Source organism: Lepidothrix coronata, unplaced genomic scaffold (genome assembly GCF_001604755.1).
Source record: "Lepidothrix coronata isolate B3197 unplaced genomic scaffold, Lepidothrix_coronata-1.0 Scaffold92, whole genome shotgun sequence".
Classification (NCBI taxonomy): domain Eukaryota; kingdom Metazoa; phylum Chordata; class Aves; order Passeriformes; family Pipridae; genus Lepidothrix; species Lepidothrix coronata.
The window spans coordinates 1385755-1407750 of NW_016690272.1; the positions used below are offsets into that span (position 1 = coordinate 1385755).

The window sequence follows — 21996 nt, forward strand, 5'->3', positions numbered from 1 at the left end:
AAAATAGTGATTCTCAATGTCTTTAAATGAATTACTTGTTTTACATGAATTATAATCTACAGAGCAACCATTTTCTATAGGATCTGGTTTGTAGCTGATGTAATGATTACAAGGAGGTTAATCCTCCAATCCAGATGGATCAGGTGCAGGCCCTGAGGATGGAGGATTTCTGTCAGGGGAGTGAACCTGGATTTGTGGTCTGCCCCATGCATATCTCAGGGATAAGGGAGCCTCTGGAAGCACAGGTTAAAATCCCTGTTGAAGCTGGTGGGAGTTTTGTTACTTCAGTGGATTTAGAATGTCACTGGAAGGATTTTTAGGTGCTTTTTAAAATGAGAAGGTGACCTGTTTAACACTGACCCAAATCATTCGCTGCACAACTTCTGTCCTGCTCAGATTCCCAGTCACACATCCACAAACCGAAAGGAGGACTGTGGGAAAGTAAAACTATGGATTTGAAGCGAGAAAGTCACTGGAGGTGTTTCCCCCCCGCTCTTGCTGGTTATTCTGGGCAGCAGAAGCGGCAGAGCCGGAGCTGTGACGATGCCCAGCACTTTGGGAGGAGTGGGAAACAAGGAAACCTAAAGGAATCCAGGGAGATCCAGAACTGCAGAACAGGGAAATGAAATCAGTTTGTCACAGAAGATTTTTTTTATTATTGACATCTTTAGTTTGTTTTGATGTCTGTAATTAAAGCGCTAATTATGTGTTTCTGTTGCAGTGGTCATGCTTTTATTACATAATTGCTACAAGTTTTTCTCTCACCACTAACAATATTTGTTTAACCTTAGTGCATTCTAGTTACATCCTTCAGAATGTAAAAGCTTAGGAACAGAGTTATTGATTGTTACAATTAACTAAATCAGAGGGGCTCAAAGTTCTTTGCCATAAATTAAATATGTTTTGTGGCAGAGGCTCAAAGATAATTAAAGGATGAAGCCACAGCAGTCATTAAACAATAAATATTATTTCTACACCAATTGAAGAAAATAAACCAAAAAAATAAAAAAGAAAAAAAAAGGAGTACATTTGATGGCTTTTAAAAGGAGGGGAAAAAAGTTTAGCCTGGGGTAAAAACATCATTTAAAAAAATAATTTGTACTGTGATCCTTTGAGCTTCCTTCTGTGTTGTCTCAAAAAGCATCTGATTAGGTGAGATGCAATTCAGTCACCTTCTCTCCTATTTTTGTTTTCCTTTTGGGTTTAGGCATAATTTTTGTCAGTATATTTCAATGTATTCATTAATTTTTCTCATTTGTTTATTTTATGCAAACCATAAGAGACATTTTTTCCTCAGTGAAGATTGCCTCTTTATTTTATTTTGAAATATTTGTATATTTATTTCATTAAATGAGATAATGCTTTTTCTTATTAACATAATTTCCAGTACATTAAACATATTTCTCCACAGACAGAAGAGAGGAATCAGATTAAATGACAGTTAAATCACTTGCAGCAATTTCAACTGTTAAAAGAAATAAGTGTCTCTGTTTTCTTTGTGATCACGAGATGTGCTGTAAAGGGAAATGAAATCCTAAAGAAAGGAGGGAAAACATAAAGAAATAATGACTGACTTATTGCAGTAATACCACTGAGAGAAGACAAACTCACTACAAATAAAAGGAAAAATAATATAGTGGTTTTGAAAGTTACCAAAATTCATTTCTTATTGATGAGATCAGTGCAAGCCTTGCACTAAGTAAACTGAGGGGGGGGAAAGGAAAGCACACCCAGGGCCAGACAATGCCATGCACTGGGGGGGAAGAAAGAAGAAATAAATACTGGGTATTTGGAGGGCTGTCCCTCTAAATGCCTTGAATTTGGAAATAATTTCATTTTGTCACGTTTAGGGGAGGGAGGGGAGAAGCAATTCCCTCCTGGTGAACTGTCCCTGCCCCTCCAGTGGTCAGGGCTCCCCAAATGTCCACGTGTCCTTCTGCAGCTCTGTCCTGATCCTTGGGCAGCTGTGGGGCTACAGCAAGGGGAAGAGTTATCAGAGTTATCTTTTTTTAACTCTTATAAGATATTCCAGAATGATTATAATAATAAAAAATGTATTTCTCTTAGTTATACCTTTATTGTTATTTTAATTTCCAGAGTCTGAAGGAGCTGCTTGGCAGAGCTCTTTGGGCTGAGTGACTGGGCTGAGGCATTCCCAAGGTAAGGTTCACATCCCTGCTTTGCCCCCAGCCAAGATTTCCTCTGTTTGTGCTTTTAGCTCTAAACCAGTTATTTGTCCCCAGTTTTATGTGCCTGATCCTGTAGTCCTGAGGAAGGACCAGTCCAATAGTTGCCATTTTCCCTCTCTTTCTCACTTTCCCATCAGTGCACTCTACAACTTGAAGCTCTTTATGCACAGTGTGTCAAACACTCTGATTTTCAGCTTCAAGATGAAATCAGAGAAGGGATTTTTGTGCTGGGGGACCTGGTCTAACCCACTGCTCTGTCTCAGAATTAACTAAAACCACAATTCTTCAAGGATTTTAACTGTAGTATTTTTGCTTCTAAATGCCTGATGAGGAAAAGCCATGTCAGTGGGGTGCAGCATCCTCCCTTATCCAGGGAAAGAGGTGGGAAATGGCACATTTTGAGGCTTCTATGGAACTGTTTCCTGGGGCTGGAGAGCAGACTCTGCCTTCCTGCCCCTGCACTCGTGTGCTGAAGCTGAGCAGGGTCATTTGTTGGTGTCCCTCGTGTCCTTCTTGGAAGTTCTATTTGTTGTGCCAAGGGGAGTTGTCAGGGACTGGAGGTGGTAATGGAATTTAGCAGTTGAGGAGACTGAGAAATTCCAGTGAATTTGAAACACAATTAAAGAAATCGAACCAGAAGCCTCTCTCACCATCCTCTGTGGACATTGGCCAAGGAGGAGAGTCACATCTGTGCCACTGCAGGTGCAGCAGAGCCCTGGCTCCCAAAATGCTCCAAAGCTCCTGGTGGGCACAGGCTGAGGGTCATTCCGAGCTCTGCTGCACGGTCCCTGTGTGAGGAAGCACAACAGAGAGAGCTGGTAAGTGGAACTGAGCACAGAAACACTTCTAATGATGGTGCTTGTACTTACAACCTTCATTACCATATTTTCAGAGGGCATAATAATCATTAATGTGTTTATTGTGCCCCTGTGGGTTGGGGCAGAAATGTTATCCTTTTTCACACATGTGGAACTGGAACCTAGACAGCCCAAGTGCTGAAGCCCAGCTCCTGTGGGAAGGCTGCCAAAGGCCTCCTCCAACCCTTCTCCAGGTCCTTTCCTCTGGACTTGTTCCACATGGGCCACAGCTCTGCAGGACAATTGGACACACGTTCAGCTTCCCATGGACTGACTGTCCCTCTGAAATAAAGGGAAATAACGCTTAAGAATTGATGGCACTAAAAGCAACAGCAGGTTTCAGCCTTCAGTTTATAAAAGTGCGTGTAAAGGCTGAGTTAACTTTTGAAAGTGTTTTTAGATGAAGTAAGTGATGAGGAAAATCTGTTTCCAAATTTAACAAGTTTATATTTTGCATATTCCATACCAAGGCCATTTTTCATCTTGAGACACCACAAGAAACTAAATCAGCCTTTGACTGTGAGGGTACAATGCTGAAGGTATTCCAGAATAACATGCTTTAGCTTTGGGGAAATATAAAAGCATGACTACATTGGGCTTTTTATGTTATGTAACAGCAGTTTTTCCATTCTGCACTAAATATCACTTTCAGATTTCTCATCTTGCATGATATTGCCTATTTCATGCCTCTGACAAAGTGGCTGAAACAAGCTCTTTCCCCAAACTTGTGATATTTGTGGATAAAGGATTATTACCTGTGGTATTTCTGAAACAATGAATAAAAGGCAGCATTGCTTAGGCAGGTGCACACAAGGTGCTGGGTTTCTTGTCTGATGCCACAGCAAAAGTCTGTGTCAGAGTTCAGAGGGGATTCCAGAGGATTGGGCTCCCCCTTTTTGTGCTTGGATTAGTAGGTTTATGATCTGGACTGGTCTGGGACAGACACTGGAATATTTTCTTTTTCAGGCAGTACTTTGGCCGTGTGACCTGTTCCATCTGTCATATGGCAACGCTGGAAAATTAGGGAAAAAATGTGCTTCTTTAGGGGGGTGCTAAAATCCTCCAGTATGTTGCTGATGTGTGGTGGCAGTGCCATTCCAGACTCTGAGGGTTTGGTAACAACGTACCTCCCTTTCCTGGAGAAAGGAGAGTGCTCCAGGTTCATGGGAACACTCGAGTGCACAAGGAACTAGGAATTGTGCTTCTCTTGGCAGTATTTGAGGGAACAAAGTGAGGCTTCATTCTTGGGTTCGGTGGTTGGCTTTTTGATTTTGTTTGACACAATAGGAAAGGCAAAATGAGAGAGGAAAAACTAAGCTGCTTGTCTCTGCTCTTCAGAGAAGACCTTAAACAGCAGAATCTCCCCCCGCCCTGGTGTGTGTCTGACTTGATTATTCCTGTCCTGTGGGAATCTCGTGCAGCTGGACAATATCTGCACTGGAGAAGTGTGGAAATGCAAAGTACAGCTTTGGTGAAAATCAGATTCTATGTTCCCTTTATTTGTTGATTCCTGGGACTGTGGTGCAATTGCTTGTCTCTGAAATGGTTCCGTGTGAGGGGTGGGCACTGTGCCTTTCCCTCCTGGATGAACAGAGCTGTCCATCCCTCTCAGGCTTGAGTCCCATCAAGGTTAGGATTTTTAACTTTTTCTTTTGTTTTGTCTGGTGGTTTTATTTTCCCTGTTTGCAAAGGAGAGAAAAGTTTCAAAAACCACAGGGTTCATGAGGTGGTGTGGGAGAACAAAAAGTGATCATAGAAAACCAAGTTTCAATAGTTCTGTTGCTTTGTGGAACAGATCATTGTTTCTTTTTACGGAAATTCAAATGGAAAAAGTGGCTTAGATGGAAAAAAAAATCGCTACTTAATGTTTCTCTTGATATTTCCAGCAAGTCAATGTGAACATAATAAAATGATTGTGTTTCTTGAAAAAATTTTGGTTAAATTTAGCTTTGTTTTCTGCTTAAAAAAGGGGAGGGGGGAGTGATAATAAATGTCATTTGCAAATAGAAGTGTCCTCGGTTTCCTGTTTTCAGTAGGCTTAAGATAATTCATTTGTTCTACTTGTAGTTTGTCAATTGATGCATCCCTTCCAAAACTCTGTGGGCCCTCTTAGCCAGAGTTTCCTACAGTTATTTTTGCACTATTGTTAAACAGAACCATCCAACATGTTGCTTTTTGAATTTATTGCGTGGGATCAGCACATAGTTTTCCATTGTGGCATATTTGTGTGTTTGTCACTTTTATTGTTTATATGCCAGCATATGGCCAGAAAGACAAACTTCTTCCCTCAGTTTTCTTCTTTTGTATTGTTCGGGCCACAGTGCCTTTACATCAACAGTTTGTAGAAATCAAATTCCTGGAATATAATTGGTTGAAAATTTGGAGAATACAGCCCGTGGATCAGTGAGTGTTCAGTGAATGGCTTTATTTTACTACCCAGGGCTGCACAGAGGGCAGAAAAGCAAATGCCTATTTTTATTTAAACTCCAGTTTAGTTGTTTAGTCTCATATATCTCCTGATGCCACTTGCACAGATACAGTGACTGCATCGAGGGCTTTCCTGAGCAAACAGAGCTCTTCACAGTGGCAAAACTCTGCCTGCATGGACATCAGTGCATGACAAGGACCATATGTCTGCATTCGTGGTGTGTGTAACCCAAAACCAGGTGGTACCAGCACCACATGCTGGCCAGCTACTACTCATTGCAGTTGCTCTAAACCTGACCAGAGATAAATGGCTTTTGGTGGTTTTTTTTTGGTGTTTGTTTGTTTGTTTTCAATTCTGATGGTGTAATTGTTCAATTTTGACTTTTAGAAAAGACCATTTTTTTCTTAATTTCTCTATGGCATCAATACTTATGTGACACTCTGATAAAGAAATTTCTCGGTTTATCTGTTAAACAAATCAACTCAAACTAGGCCACATGCATAAAGTGATCAGCTATGTCATTCCATGGATTATTGCCACCCACTGGCAGCTGATTTGTCTGTAGTCTGAGGCAGGAATGTTGTTGTTTGCACGGCTCCTGTGGAACAAGGAGTTAAAGTTTTAAGCAAAATAATCATTGGCTTACAAAACTCTCATTTCTCGTCCGTGTGGTTCCAGTGTGGTTCCATGTTTTCAACTTGCCCAGTAACCATTTTGAAATTCCATCCAGCAGATATATCATGATAAATCCCCTATGTTGGCTTCTCCTGTTTTCCTTGTTTTTTGGAAGCTGTTGCCACACCACATGACCCACCACAGAAAGCCTGCTGGAAACCAAATCCTGATTTTCTTTAGTTTCTTTGGTTAGTTAAGTACTTTCACAAATACCAACTGTGATTTGAGGTGAAGAATCCCTGCAGCAATTAGGATTCATTTACTACTGGAGCATTTTATTAATTACACATTTGTAACCACATGGATGGGCACAAACCCACTCACACATGTCTGTATTTAGAGATTTGTAGACAGAAGATTTAACGTAAACATAGAAATGTTAAACTACTCATGTGTAGCCTGCAAAGGAGATAACAAGAAGGATTCTGTTCTCGGCGTGATTTGTGAACAATGCTAAGTAAATATTCATCATTAATATATAATAACTGTTGCTTTTGGCAGTTCACTTTTCATTTAATTTGATAATGTGTCCAGCAAATGAAGTGGTACAGGCTGCAGTGTTTTACCACCACAATTGCGTATTTTCAATCATTGTTAAACGAAGGCAGCTCAAGGCAAAGCTTTAACCCCCACTAGTTTTGTGTGTGATAAAAGGAGAAGGCGCTATCAATCTTTATTGTCTGTCTCGCTGGCTGTAATTGCATTCAATAGTCCACTGATTCCGTGTCTGTGCCGGTGTCGGGAGCAGGGAAGAGCCAGATGCTCGCACTGATCACACGCATCCAGTGGCCACTTTGATGAGTTGGCAGAGTCTGGGGGTCCGATGATGGATTGGTCACGCCGGGGATGACGAGCAGCCGAACGCGGCGAGTGCGTGGGGAGGAACTCCTGCCCTTCGGAGTCCGGCATTCCCGGCCCGGCCAAGTGTGTTATTCCAATGCATCCTTATGTTATTCAAATGCATCCTTGTGTTATTCAAATGCATCCCTGTGTTATTCAAATGCATCCCGTGCCGCAAACAGTGCCAGTGAGTCGCCGTGTCCCCGTGAACACAAAACAACAACCAAACCCCCCAAAGAGCCTCCGAGTAATTTAAGGTGACATTAAGAGCCCCAACACTGTAACAGGTATCTCAAAATAGTCTCCAGTAGTTACAATTATCTGATTCAACCAGAGAAATTTGGAATTACAGTATCCCAGGCTTTAATCCACCTTAGAAGCTGTTTGGTTTTTTTTTCTTGGCAGCTTTCTTTTTCCTTTAATTTGGAGTAGTAGCTGGAATGTTTTACAGAGAAACAACCAATACTGCTTTGGTGCAGTTTGAATAGTGAGGAAAAACTCCAATGGAAACAAGGAAACTATGGAATAATTGCTTTCTATATGTTACCTGCACCTTTACTCTCTGTCCCGTATCAAATGTTCTTCACAGGTTAATTATTTAAGCTGGTTAGTGAGTGTCATCCCTTGGACAAGCAGCTGTTAAAGGAGACCTCAAAAGACACAGATGCCTCACCTTCACCCAGTTCATATCATTTATGTAGAAAATGATCCTATTTTTTCCCTCAGGACTGATATAAATGATCAGATAGATTGATCCAATGAGCAGCTGTGGAGGGTGGTTACACTGGGACAAGGATGCCTTGTATCATGGCACTCGTGTCTTGTACCTACAGCCTGTGGGGACATCACCTCTGCTTTTTGTGTTCTGCAATTCTGGTGTTCTTTGGTGCTCAGGGTGAGAGCAAAGCCCTTCCCACTGAGGGGAGTGGATTTGTGGAGGGCTCTCGGCATTCCAGCTTTTGGGAAAAAAACCCATCACTTGTTCTCTTAAACTTTTAATGAGTGATTAATGCTCAGGACTGAAGAGGTGGCTGGGAATTGGGTTCTGGATAACTCCTGCTCCCAGCTGGAGGCCCTCCCCCAGCCTTGAGCTGGTGCTTCATCTCCCAGTGGACAGAGGGGTAAAGACAATCCCTTCTCCATTGCTTCTCTTGGATACTTTAGGCAGCTTCCTTGGCTGCTGCACGTGTTGTGTGGGTACATCCACCTCCCCTGTGCAGTGTGGCCACATCACAAATAACCTCTGCTGGCAGTGGCTGTGACTGAGGACAGGAACAAACACAGATGCCCAAATATTGGGTTTCATGCATTGTTTCCATCCTGTGAAATCAAATTGCATTGTATTTGGGAATGGAGAATGAACTTGGTGCTCCTTAATCTGATGTGTACATGCAGGAGTCATTATTTGAGGCAGTTTGGAAAACTAAAATTAGTTCCTAAAATTCAGCAGTACCTACTGTTGCCTTTTTTTTTTTTTTTTACCCTTTGCATTTTGTTCAAATTAATTAAAGTGCACAGATGTTCAATTAAAGCTTAAAAAAATCCATGGCTACAGCTGTGAAGCAACATTGTTGAGATTGAACATATCTAATAATGCTTCTCTCTTTGAAGAAATTCGATTAATGACTCTCTGCTAAATAATTTTGCATTGATAAATTAAAGGAAATGTAGGCTGTCCCCTCCATTTATTTATGAGAAAAACAGAGTAGCCCCTAAGATACCAAAATACGAGATCTGCTTTTCATTTTCTTACAATAGCATGTGGAAGGACTCTGGTTCCTAGGCAAAATGTACTGATTTAGCTGGAAATTATTGATACCTTTTCTTCAGCTTGGAATAGCTGCCACGGAAAAGTCAGCTGCTCACACTGAACATCCTGGGGTTCTGGATTCCTTCAGTACTGCTCTGTAAGGTGCAATAACAGCAGTGCCTTTCCCCAGTTCTTGAGCAGAATTTACTGAGCCCCCTCAATTTACCTGCTGTGAAGAGTCAAATAAAGAGAAGGAGTTTAATCCTTTGAATTATCACACTGTTCCTCTGGTGTAACCCAAGATGTCACCCCCACAAGGAAGGCACCAGTAATCCTCCTTTTCACTTCAGCACAGAGGGTTTGCCCCTAAGTTATTCTGTTGTTAATATTTCTATTTCCAAGCATTAATTATTAGCACAGAAGTGACAAAAGCCTACCAGGAGCCAGGTCCTGTCCTTGAGGACGTCACATCCTGGGCTTCAAACACCTGGGCACTTTTCAGTTTATATATTCTGCACACAAATCAAGACATTGTCTGATGAAGAAAATTACTGGTAAGATCATGTTGAGTACAGCAAAATTTGGCTTCAGCTACTAAATTAGAGCAGCTCCAGAGGAACTAGAAAACACCATTTATACAACTGTCTCCTTGATTTTTTTAGCTCCAAACACTTAGAAAACCGCTTAGTGATACTGCACAAAATTCTTCTTCTTCTTAAATGCTTGCCATTAAATCAAAACTAAGGGGTTTTATTTATTTTCATACCTCAGGGAATACCCGGAGCACTAATCCTACCTGTCCCTTTCTAGTGGTGTGGCTCCACTGAATGATTTTAGGAATGATTTCCTTTGCAGATGCTCTGTTAGACACCAGTTCAGTTACAAGCTTTCTGAAAGCTCTACCAGAACAGGAGATAAGAGAGAGGAACTGATCTTTGTCTGGGGCCAAAAATGGGATTTTTTTGCGTGAAAAATATTGGGTTTGCAGCTGCAAACAATTGGGAGTAAATGTAATGGCCAGACCTGTTGCTTCATTTGTGCTTGCAGCTGATTGCAGCCTCCTCTCACTGCTTTTGATCCGGGTGCCAAGGGAAGTTACTCATTCCCAGCCGAGCAGATCCGGATCTGTGCATCCACCTCCCTGGATGGGTGTCTCCAGTGGGACACAGAGGGAACCGAGGGCACATGGAAATCAAAAATACATGTCCCATATCTTGTTTAAAGAGGAGGGGAAGTATCAAGCTTAGAAATATTCTGCTGCTCTTCTCCAACATTCAGAATTCCTGCACCAAGATCAGAACCCATTCATTGTACAGGAGAAAATTCTTCCCTTTTACTCAAACCCCTTCATTTCGCCATGAAGCATTTAAAATTAAAATTTCTTTGAGGTAAATTGCCTCCAGTTTAGAAACCAAGCTAATTTGCTTTGCAAAGATAAAGAAGGTTGTGGGTTCAATCCCTGTACAGACTGTTCCCTGAAGTTGGACTCCGTGATCCTTGTGGGTCTCCTCCACCACAGAATAGTCTGTGAAATCTGTGAAAAGCCCTGAACTTAAAAACAGATTAGTACATGAGATAAAATCTAGTTAGGACCAGTCTGGGGAAGAAGAGAAGAATTTTCTGAAACATTTCAGAGGCATTAAATTAAATTTTTTCCTGAAAAAGCTTTGGCATGAAATTTCTCTCCGTTTGTGGTGCACCAAGTGAGTTAAACTCCTCTCAGTTATGGGACAGGAGCCTGAGTTCAGGGCCTTTTGAAGCAGTTTGCAGTTGAATCAGCAGATCCAGGATCATATTTAATGAACTTGTAGCATTTAAAAAATACAAATCTCCTTTTTCTCTTTTGCTTTTAAAGCAGAGTCACAGTGGTGGGGGGTGGATTGAGTTCTGTCAGGGGAACTGAGTCCTGAATCCCCACTTGTGTTTAGTTGAACATCATAGCTGGACATCGTGCTCTCCTGATTAATAAAAACCTTCACCTTTGGAAGGAGACCAATGACTGTGCAAAATGAGAGTTGTTAGAGAGAGAGAGGCTTTAAACTTCTCCCTTTTGCCTTCTCATATGGGTTATATTAGGAGTGATCTGAGCACAGTTTAAAAAAACCCTGCTGATGCTTTTCATGCATTTTTTCGGTGTTTGTAGAATTGGTTTGAGTTATGTTGTAGAGTCTGGAGTGTGAAGTTCCCTGGGTTTAGTGGATTTCTCTGTTATATTTTAAAATAGCTGTGTGCTGAGATACCCAGTAATGTGCTTTTCCAACTGGAGTTTGGGGGCGAAAGCTCAGTGTTTTGAACACATGTTGTAAATTCTTAAATTTCCCTCGCCCCGGAATTTTCAAGGAGTATTTGTGTGTTCCTGAAGTCTTGGTTTGGGGAGGGGATTCAGTCCATATGTGATGTGTGTGAAAGGGTCCATGGAAAGCAGCCACAGACCCTTCCAGGAGCGTTTGGGAGGTGAAGTCTGACATCACTGCTGGGCATCTGCACAGATGTTAAATGGCTGTCACAAAAAAGAGGAATGAGAAACGTTCAGGTGGAGAAAATTATTCAAATTATGTAAATATTCAGATGTTTTATATAAAAATAAGAAGATGCCACCTTGTGGTAAGAAAGATGCTTTAGTGCATCCAGACACCCTTTGGGTGAGCAGGGGAGACGTCTGACACCTGGCAGGGATTTTAAATTCTCTTTTAAGCAACAGTTTAACAAGTAGAATTAAATTTGAGGTAGAGAAGTGCACGACCAATCTTCCCCTTTCCCATGTGTTTTCCTCCTCCTCTTGTACTCAGGGTCTTCACAGCACTGCTGAAGCAAAGGCTGAATATTTTCCAGGCTTCTTATTCCGTGCATTTCCAAAGCTGCTTTTGCTGTTATCCCAGAAAACTGGGGCTGGGAAGAGGGACAAACCTTTTGCCTGGGTAGTTGGGACTTTTTTTGGTAGTTGTTTGTGGTTAATTCTGTGTGTAGAGTAAAATATCATCTCTGTTTTATACTCAGTACTTAGAGGAACTATTGTTTGATTTGTGGGCAAACCAGGAAAAATATGGACAAATAAAGGTTTTAAAAGATTGATATCTTCTCTAAATTTATCTCACAGACAGGCATGGCAAACACCTGTGATATTATGCCATTTTTTATAATGGATTATAAAAAGTTTGCCTTTATTCAAACTCCATTTGCAATTATAAGGTGAATTGTGTGTCCTGACAAAACCCTCTTTCTCCCCAGGATGCTGTTCTTTAAATGCTTGTTTGGACTAAAAAAAGAAAACTAAAAAAAACCAAACCAAATCCCCAAACTTTATTCTTTTTTTTTTTTATCTTGCATTCTAGCTTGTGTAATTTAAATAATCCACTTTATCTGCAGCACACTTAGTGAGAGCACAGTAGAACTGCTGTCATGTGCATGGCAACAAACTACTCTTGTCTTACTGTTTAGGTCCCTTTATTTCACACGGGGAAAAAGTACAGGAAAAATATTAATAGGAAAATTTTACAGCCCTAAATTTTGTGCCTGTGCACACACACACACTCCTTAACAGCAGGGGATGTCTGCCCTGTGCAAGTACTTCTGTGCATATTGATGCTAAATTAATAATAATAATAATAATAATAATAATAATAATAATAATAATAATAATAATAATAATAATAAAGGGGTTAGCAATTTTTCCCCAATTTGAAGAAGTATTGTGCCTGTAATTAAAACATACTTTCTCTTAACATAATTTATTTCCTTGCATAATGTAATTTGACAGAGCATTATAAATGTATATCTCTATGCTTCATGACCCCATTATGAGGACAATTTTTCCATAGTAATTCATTTGTGTTCTGTTTCTTCTTGCTTTCTGATTACACAATCAGGATTGAATTGTGCAACCAACATCCTGATTAAAATGAGACAAAAAAACCTGTACAGCTCAGCTCCCTGAAAATCTCTTCTGGTTCCCCCAAAGACAATGGCGAAAATCTTATTTGTTGGTGAAGACAAAGTTATTAAAATGGATTGCAAATGGGAAGAGGAGAAGGTGGAGCTCCAGCTCCCCGTGGGAGGAAGGCAGGGTAGGAAGTATCAGCCACAAACACAATTCGGAGAAGTACTGCAGGAAAAAAGGAAAACCATCAGAAAGCTGGGATTGACAAGGGGGACTTGGGAGAATGTTTCTCATTTTTCTCCATATTTTAGGATCACAGCAAGGTGCAGTGTTTTTCACAGCAACAATTTATTTAGTTGCCAGAACTCCAAACCAAAGCAAAACAAAGCGAGATTTTGATGCAGGAGTGCTAATGCCACCAAATGCACAAATAACTGTGTTTTTAATGTAATTCCAGCACCAGGCCCAAGAATCTGAGCAGCCCCCTTTGCCTACTCCAGTTTAGAGCTCCTGTGTTTTCCCACTAACCCAAAATGTGCTTGGGAAATAACACAGCCAAACCTGTCCTCTCACTAAAGATGGGTCTTTTAAATCATTAGTCTGGAATAATTTCTGTGCTTGGAATTAAAACACACATTCTGGTAAATGGTAGGATTAAATAATCTGAACTGGGAGTATTTTTGTGTGTGGTTCCATTTCCTTTGTTTCTTTTATGCTCATTTTTCCAACTCTTTGTGAATAATACAGTATCTGATTATTGTTTGGCTACTAGTTAGAAAATCAAAATTGGGATTAATTTCTTGAGGGTATTAACAAAATGAATGCAAAGTGTATCAGCATATTTGCAATGCCATATTGATCTTGGACATAATCAATTAAAAACTTAGATCTTAATCCTCAAGACTTGAACAGGTCCAGAAAAATGGAGAAACTGAGTTGCAGCTTTGCCTGGTGCCCTTGTTTATTGATTATTTCTCTGGTCCCCTTATTTACTGATTCATTTGGTCATTTGAGAGTGTGTTTAGATGGACCATGGGCTGCCCACGAGCAACAACAGCAAATCAGTCAAGCACATGAGGAAATGCTGTGCCACAAATCTGAGCAGTGGGCCAAGTTCAGGAAAAGGCTGATTAATAGAAATTATTAATTTTAAAGAACTTCATTAGAGCAGAAGTTTGGCCTCATGGTCCATACTTGAGTTTGGGAGCTGGGAATTCCTGATTTGAATACCCTGGCTCTTTCTCACAGTACATCCAGTTCTATATTATCTCCTCTAACCTCCTATGGAAATACTCTATGTACTACAGCACTACTACTTGAGATAACTCCAAGAAGGTGTAGTTAGAACTGGTTGAAAAATAGGAAACATCTCTTATGGAATATTTCTGACCAATTCTAATTATCGCCCTTAATGTATCACTGAAAAATTTGAAACAGGATTTCTCTGGAAGGTGTGACCTGCTCTTTGAAAGTGGGGGAAAATACTTATTTTTAATCACCTTCATCTCAAGAGCTGTAATTGAGGTTATGAAGTTATAGTGGATTAACAGGTTAGTGATTTTTTTTTTTTCAATATGGGGAAAAAAATACAGCGAGTTTCTTATAAAAACTTTCCTAAGTGCTCAACCTTTGAACACAAATGCGAAATGCAATGTTTTAAGTTCGGGCCATAAGCTTCACATTAGAAATTAATCATGAGATGTTTTGGTGATAAAATCTCTCTCATTTGAAAATGTAATTTATTAACCAGCACAATATCTATTTCAGGGCATTATTCAAGCTCCAATAAAGATTTTCATAACGTTCCAATAACGTGCCAACATTAAGCCCTGTGTGAAAGGCGAGGGTGCTTTTCTCTTGGCTCCCAATCTCCCCTTTTTTCATCCCCCCTGGGATGCAAAAGCAGAAAACCCAGGGATGTGAGCAGATATTTGCTGGAATAACAGAGAGGTCACAGCTGATCTGGAAGCTGTCGGAGGGGCAGTGAGACCCTTGGAGCTGCTCGTGTTCCCATGGTCCCTTCTCCCTCTGCCAGGAGTTCTTCCCAACTTCTCCCAAAGGAACAGCACAGGTCTGAGCTTCCAGTTAGGGACCTGCATGGGAGTAAAGGGTCTAAGGAAGGCTTTGAGGTCTAGTGCATCCCATCCCTTGCATCTTATCCCCCCCTCTCATCCTTCCTGTCCAGCTCTGCACTGCTGTTGGCTCCTGTGTATGGTGGTGGAAAAGAACCCACGAGCAGCTTTGATCCGAAGGGACTAAAACAGATGGAAGCCTTGGGATCCTCCTGTGCTCGGTAAAGGAACAGTCAGTAAAATGATAGCAAAGTATTAGTTCTAGGGGAGAAAAAAAAAAAGATACTTGCAATTCCCTTTACATTTGCATAATTTTCTTTACATTGAAAAAAATAATTTAATGTGGCTCCAACGTGCTGGTCCTGGGAAGCCTCCTGGAAAGGCAGGAGGTACCTGACAGCACTTGGACTGGGCTGTTTTGCCTGGGCTGTTAATTATTTTCATTTATGAAATTCTAAATTCGAAATTCTGTTTTAAATATTGAATATTTCTGGTGAAATGACAGCTTGTGCTCGCTTTAGGATATGCCTGCCTGGTAATTATTCATGAGGAGAACAGCTGAAAACAAACTCGTTATACACCTTGGCAAGTCCCTGTGATTTGAATTCTGTGAAATTTCCCCATGGCCATGTGACTTTATTCTGAAGTACTCGAGCAGTGCAGATGTCCAGAATGCCAGAGCTGTTACAAATGTTATTCCTGTAGTCAAAGTTTTGAATCATCAGCGCTTCAGGAAAAGGGGGGGGGGGAAAAGAAGAAAAAAGAGGAGCAAAGACTGATGATACAGGGTGAGTTTTGAGTGTTTGTCACATCCTTCATTACGTGCAGCTCTCGTACATTACCAGAGCACAGACAGATCTTAGGAATATATCTCAATGCGTGTTCAGGGCACGGAATGGAATTTTCAAATTTCCAGTGCCTGGAAGAACAGCCCACTGAAAGGCACCGAGTATTTTAACTGTCTCCTTTAAGCCATGATACAATAAGCATCAGCACTGACATTTTTGGAAGTTTAGAAGTAAGACAATTTCTGTGTAACATTGGATGAAGAATCGAAATGCTTCAGATTTAGCTAAAAATAAAACATTTCTCTACTTTCGCCTTTTCTTTTTCTTCTCCATATGGCTCCTGAAACATTCCTTCATTTAAATAGGTTTTAGAGCTCTTTCCTTATAGTTCCTAAAGCATTCATGGCTTTTGAGAAAAAAACAAAAAACATTTTAGCATGTGCTATTTTTGTTATTCTAATTAGAAAAAAACAGCTGGTCCTGAGCAGCTCTGACTGGAGTCTTTTTCAACACATTGTTCAGATTCTTTTTTCTCCTGTTTTTCTTTTTCCTGTCAAGCCACAGGCTCCCACCTCTCCTCATCCCACACGAGCCAGCCCCAAAAACACCTGCACGTGCTGCCTGAACCTGCACATCTGCCAGGGAGCACAAAGAACACACTTTATTGGTCACAGGACACACACATTACATTGGAGGCATTAGGAATGTACAGATTCCCAAGGAACTGGAAGGGGCACCAGGCTAATGACCAGTGGCTTCATTTGCCTTTCACAGGGAGCTTTGAGCGCCTCTTCCTCGTGTTCCTGCTCGTCCATATAAACCAACTGAACTGCCTGCAATTAAAAAAACAGGGTAATCAGGCCTCACTTAGGGTTTTGGTATCTGTGTGCCTGTGTGCCTACAAATAATCATTGGAGCTGATCAAAGTCCCCCTTGCTGTTGCTATGGAAATGAATCCCCGTTTTGTTTACGGATGGGTCTGTGCCACGTGACCAGGAGTGATGTCAGGTGGAAAGCTGAGATAAATTAAATTTGTGCTCTGAAGTTATTAACATATGGTTTGTGTGAGGGTGTGCCTGGGTATTAACTAAGAAGGGGAAGATCCAGAAAATTCTGTTCCTTTAAAATGCCATGGAAGCACAGTGCCTACCACAGAGACCACAGCGTAGTTTCTTCCAGTGAGATACACAGTGGCAGGGACAGGGATGTTTCTGTGGCACATCCAAATCGTTGGAACTGTTCTTTAACAGACCTTCTCCTTCTTTAATTTCCTTCTCCAGTGTTTCCTCCTGTCTGAGCTCCATTTCTTGGTTAGATGTCATTCACAACTGTCCCTAACTTTGCATCCGTGCGTTTTGCCTGAATGGAAAGTCAGAATTTATTTCCAGCTCCGAGTCAAAAAATCATTACATCTATTTAATGACACCAATACTGTTACTTTGGAAGGCCAAAGAATCCATACAATAAATATTAATTGCATTTCAGAAAAAATGTTATAATGCACTGATGATTCTGAAACACTCTTTGAAGCCCTAAAAACATGCAATTAAGATGAAAATCTGTGTATCTGTCCATTAGAGTTGCCTTCTCTTTAGGTGGTGTTTCCCCTAATGTTGCATCACAGGTCAGAACCAAATGCAGGTGGCTGTTGAGGAAAAACAAAAGCCTGTAGCCAAGAGGAATCTTCTCTTGGTCTTGGTCATGTGTTTCCACAAAAAGGGGAACAGAAATGCCCCTCTCCAGCTGATATTTCAGATTTGCTGCCTTTCAGTTCCTTAGAGCACCTGCCAGGTGAATGAAATCCTGCTAAAGTCAGTGGAGAAACTCCACAATTCAGCGAGTTTGGGCTTATAGGGTAGTGACCATATAACCAAAAGCAGAAAGCAGCAGTTGAAATTAGGTAACTTGTGCATCTGAGGAATAAATTGCATACTCCTTCTGTAGAATGTGTAGGAATTAGTGAAGAGACATACCAGAAATGAGCATTTGCAGAAACACTTTTCCCACGACAGCGCTGGAGGGATAGTTGGGATACAGCAGAGATGGGGAACTACTGCCAAACTCAGCCAATGCCTCGGCGTTCAAACAGGCTAAAAGAAGGCCAGTTTTTCTTTTCCAGAGTTTGATCTGTGGACAATATTAGACAAGAAACCCAGAATATTAGACCAGAGCCTGCAGCAGTTCTATTGCTCCCCCGAAATACCTCCATTAAAAAAAACGCCCTGAAGATGCCCCGATATTTTGGTACATTTATATGTTGTTATTTAATACAGGATCAACACTGAATTTCTTACTTTGAAGGCCAGAGAGCATTTTTCTGTCTCTTCAGAAACACAATAATCTCTCTAATTCCCGTGCCACGTGGTGGTGTCCCACCTCGCAATAGGTGCGTAATTGAGGGCAGGATTTGACCCTTTGATTCTGTAAATCACATATGATCATTACAGAAGGGCTCAGATCTCTTCACGTTGTATGATTGCCAGCTCACCAGCCACCCTGCCTTTGTCACATTATTTTTTTTTTAGAGTCTGACACTCTAATGAAAGCAATACAAAAGGCTGCCAGAGCCCAGCTCAGAATGCCCAATTTGCTTTGACTGCCATTTTAGAGAGCAAAAGCGTGCTCCATTATTTGTATCGATATTAGGATGAACTTAGGACAGCAGATCTTCTGGACAGGGGCTGCACTTTTATTTCCTTGATAGGGGCTGTGCACGTCTGTGGTATGTAAATAATAATTCAATAGTAGGAAAATTAATGCATTGCTGATGTCGGACTAATCACCTTCTGTTGGCTCTGTGGAGGATTTAAGCTTTACTCAGTTTTCAGCCCATACACTTAAACGATAAGAATTCAGAAGATTTTGTCTGTCTTTGTGTATAAAAGCTGAGCAAACCCCATTTTCTTTGGCCCAAGCTTCTAGAATAATCCCCAGTACGTCCATTTATACTCATTACCTGCTGTCTGCAGCAAGGAAAGAAAGTCTGCTTCTTGGCACCTGTTTTGAAAAATCTTGAATTCCTTTTCCTTCTGTCCTTCGCCGCCGCAAACTTTTTCTGTCCTCCTCATCTGAGACACTTGGGGAGAATGAGGGCATTAAAGCAAGCTTGTCAAATGCTAACCTGGTAAAGAAAAGGCTTGGAAATGCATTTTGTTCCCTGGAGAGAGGCTGTATTATTCTGAGGTGCCCTCTGCTATGTCAAGAGCTAAAGATGCTCCATGAACCACACCTTGGCAAAGATGAGTGAGACCCTCCCTTCGAAAGGCTCGGACCTGTTGAGCATCCTTTTCATCATTGGAGCGTCTCAGATTAATCATCTCTTCCCACAAAGTAGAATTTCCTTTTGTTAAGACCTCAGGGAAGCTAAATTTTTCAAAATACACGCTGGACAGGACTGAAGGTTTTTTTTCCTTCCCTTTGGAGCCCCATTCACAGAAGCAAACCTCCGTGTTTAAAACTTAAAAAACAGAGGCAGCAAGGGTTTCAATTCAGAGGAAGAAAGATGTGTTGGTCCTGAGATTTGTGCATTCTCCTGAGTGCTGGAGAAATTTGTGAAACTCATTATCTCCCAGTCCAGCATTTTAAAGAAATCCCTGACTATATCAAATTTAGCTTTGCCATAAATGTGTGTAACTAATATTAGAACTCTAAAGAGGATCTCGTTAATCATCGTTAAAAAACAATGCTTAGATATTCTTAGAGGTGGGATTTGTTGGGTGTTTTTTTATGGAGTCAATTGAGGCTTAATTTTCTATGTGGGTATTACATGCACAGATCTCGAGCCCCAAGGGATTTCTTCTGAGACATGACAGTGAGAACATATTGCTGCATGTGAAAAATACTTCTGCCATTGGTGCTCAACATTCTGAGAGAATTTTCTGATTTCAGAACATGCTAAAAAAAATTAAAAGGAACAATCCTCCCCAACCCCCCGCCCCACTATTGCTTTTCAGTGTGTTACAGCAAAATCTGAAATTTAGGGTTTGAAAACGAACCCATTTTCAGGCAACCTGGTATGCTGGGCTTATAAAGAAGTTGGATGTGCAGAGTAAATTCAGATATACAGTACAAAGTTAGGCTTCCATATGATTTACTGGGTTCATTTGCTTCCCTTTTCTACTTTTATTCTGGATCTTTCTATTGTTCTCCTTCCAAAAGGAACACGGTACAGCAGATTCATCAGAGGCCATTATTTACTGATTCTGTGTATTGTTTTCATAATGGTTGAACTCAGCAAATCATGAACTGATTATTGAGTTTTAGCAAGTGGCTAATGAATCATTGATGCTGGCTCAGGGAGAAACAGATTCCTCATGGTTCTGCAATTCTGCAGGTTTCCGCCAGATTTCACAACCGGTTTCATTCATTCCTTTTATTTCTTCCCTAAATTCCTCTTTTTTTGGAGCGTTACCTTCAAAAAAACCCAAAGCCAGTGACCGCTTAAAAGGCGTCAAGTGTTTTTCACTAGTAGGTTAATGATAAATATTGACTAAAAACAGATTTAAGAAAGAATCAACAGGATTTGAAAATTCCATGAGGCGAATGAGAAATTATCAATAAACTTTAAGTCATTATAAATCAGCTACAAGATGGCACGAAAATAATATGCAACTTCAAGTGAATGATTTTAATAAGTTAGCAAAACAGAACTGTTGATTAATACAGCACAACATATTCCTTGTGTATTACAGAATAGTAATGAATTATTATAAAACCACTATTTTATAGCTGTAATGGAACAGTGTGAAAACTTTAATAGCGGCCTGCAAAAGAGGCTCTTTTCGTTCTCATTTTTATCTCTCAGCTTTTTGAGATGCCTGTCCCTACAGGATTGTTACAAGATAATAGAACTCAAAGATTTATTTCTGATAAAAGGTTTAAATTGCAACAGCAAAATATAATAGCCCAATAACAAGGCCGAATAGATATTAAAATAAAGAGGGAAGAAAAAAGGCATAGACTTATTGCTTACCTGTCTATTCATGATAATGGATCCATCATGTTGCAACTTGATAGTAGCTCCCTATAACCTGTATGCCGGAATTTATTAGAATCACGGAACGGTTTGGGTTAGAAGGACCTTAAAGATCATCTTGTCCCATCTCCTGCCATGGGCAGGGACACCTTCCACCAGGTTGCCTTGGTGCCAACGAGCTCACCGGCTCAGCGGGGAGTTCTACTTTAAAATATATACCGGGTTCTTTAATGCCTCGAGATAGTGTCTAGGGAGTGAGCCACAGACTTGTTCCCAAGAGGCCCTTTCGGAGATAATTTAGGGGAGAGAACAGTGGGGCTCGGGCAGCGTTCAGAAGCCCCCCCACCCCTCAGTGCAGCCCCAAAGCCCCCGCCCCGCCCCTGAGAGGGGTCGGTTTTCCCGCCGCCTTTGCCCCGCGCCTGCTCCGGGGCTGCCCCGGCTGCGCTCCAGGGGCGGCCCTGAGGGACATGGAGCCGCCTCAGCGCCGGGAGGGGCTGCTGGGCCCTGCCCCTCCGCACAAACACACACACGAGGTGGTTCTGACCCAACAGTACCGATCTGATGTCTAACACCTGGCCTTGGACACTGCCAGGGATGGGGCAGCCAAAGCTTCTCCGGGTAAGCTGTGCCAGGGCCTCGCCACCCTCGCAGGGGAGAATTTCCTCCTCACGTCTCATCCAAATCTCCCCTTTTTTAATTTTAAAACCACTCCCGTTTCTCCTATCGTTGTCTGCCTGTGTAACAAGCTGCTTTCCCTCTTTTTAATAAACTCCCTTCAGGCACTGGAAGGAGCTCTGAGGCCTCCCCGGAGCCTTCTGTTCTCCAGGTGAGCGCCCGCAGCTCTCCCGGCCTGGCTCCGGAGCAGAGGGGCTCCAGCCCTCGCAGCATCTCCGTGGCCTCCCCTGGAGTCTCTCCAACAGCTCCAAGCCTTTCCCGTGCTGAGGACCCCAGAGCTGGACACAGGATTGCAGGTGGGGTCTCACCGGGGAAGAGCAGGCGGGCACAATTCACCGGTTGCGCTGCAATGTGTGTGTTTGAACGCCACAGTAAGGAAGGGGTTTTCCTGGAGGTAATTTCTGTGTGGATTAGGCCTTTTTTGTCCCTTTCACCTTTCTCGTAGAAGAAAATTGCCTTTGTCGTAATCTGCCAAATTTGGTTCATTTTCATTTCCACTAGACTGATACTGAGAATAGGAGATTTTTAGTTTTTTCCTGTGGTGAAGGTGAATAAAGTTTATGAAATAAGAAATTCCAGTGGTGTAAATGAAAGATCCCCCACAAGTTTTCAGGGCTTGTGTATGGTGATGATTCTTTCCCTCATGTGCTTTCCCTCGGTGCTATCTTGAGTATTTAGGTGTGAGCTCTTGTGCTCTTGCTCTGTATATTTTTATTTTCTTTATTTTGTTCTTTTTTTTTTTTTTAATTCTTTACTAAGTAGAAATGGCCAGTTTCAGCATGGAAGATTAAATCTCATTGGAGAAAGTCTGTAGATGAGGAATGGGAGTGGGGGGAATGAACCAGAACTTCTCCTATATAGAACAGAAAA

General features: G+C 41.4%; 2 long non-coding RNA genes across 4 annotated transcripts in view; one reads left to right on the top strand and one right to left on the bottom strand.

Annotated features, from left to right (window-relative positions):
- LOC108500676 overlaps positions 1 to 21996 on the top strand; it is a 209840-nt gene that overhangs the window by 141478 nt on the left and 46366 nt on the right. For all 3 annotated transcript variants that reach the window (XR_001875948.1, XR_001875946.1, XR_001875949.1), the window contains exon 5: positions 2098 to 2160. This is a non-coding gene — a long non-coding RNA (uncharacterized LOC108500676). The remainder of the gene's footprint in view (positions 1 to 2097; positions 2161 to 21996) is intronic.
- Positions 14339 to 20786, bottom strand: LOC108500677. Its single transcript, XR_001875950.1, has 5 exons — positions 20449 to 20786; positions 18433 to 18552; positions 17450 to 17603; positions 16627 to 16835; positions 14339 to 16309 (listed from the first exon to the last, which is right to left on the bottom strand). It is a non-coding gene; the product is annotated as an uncharacterized LOC108500677 (long non-coding RNA).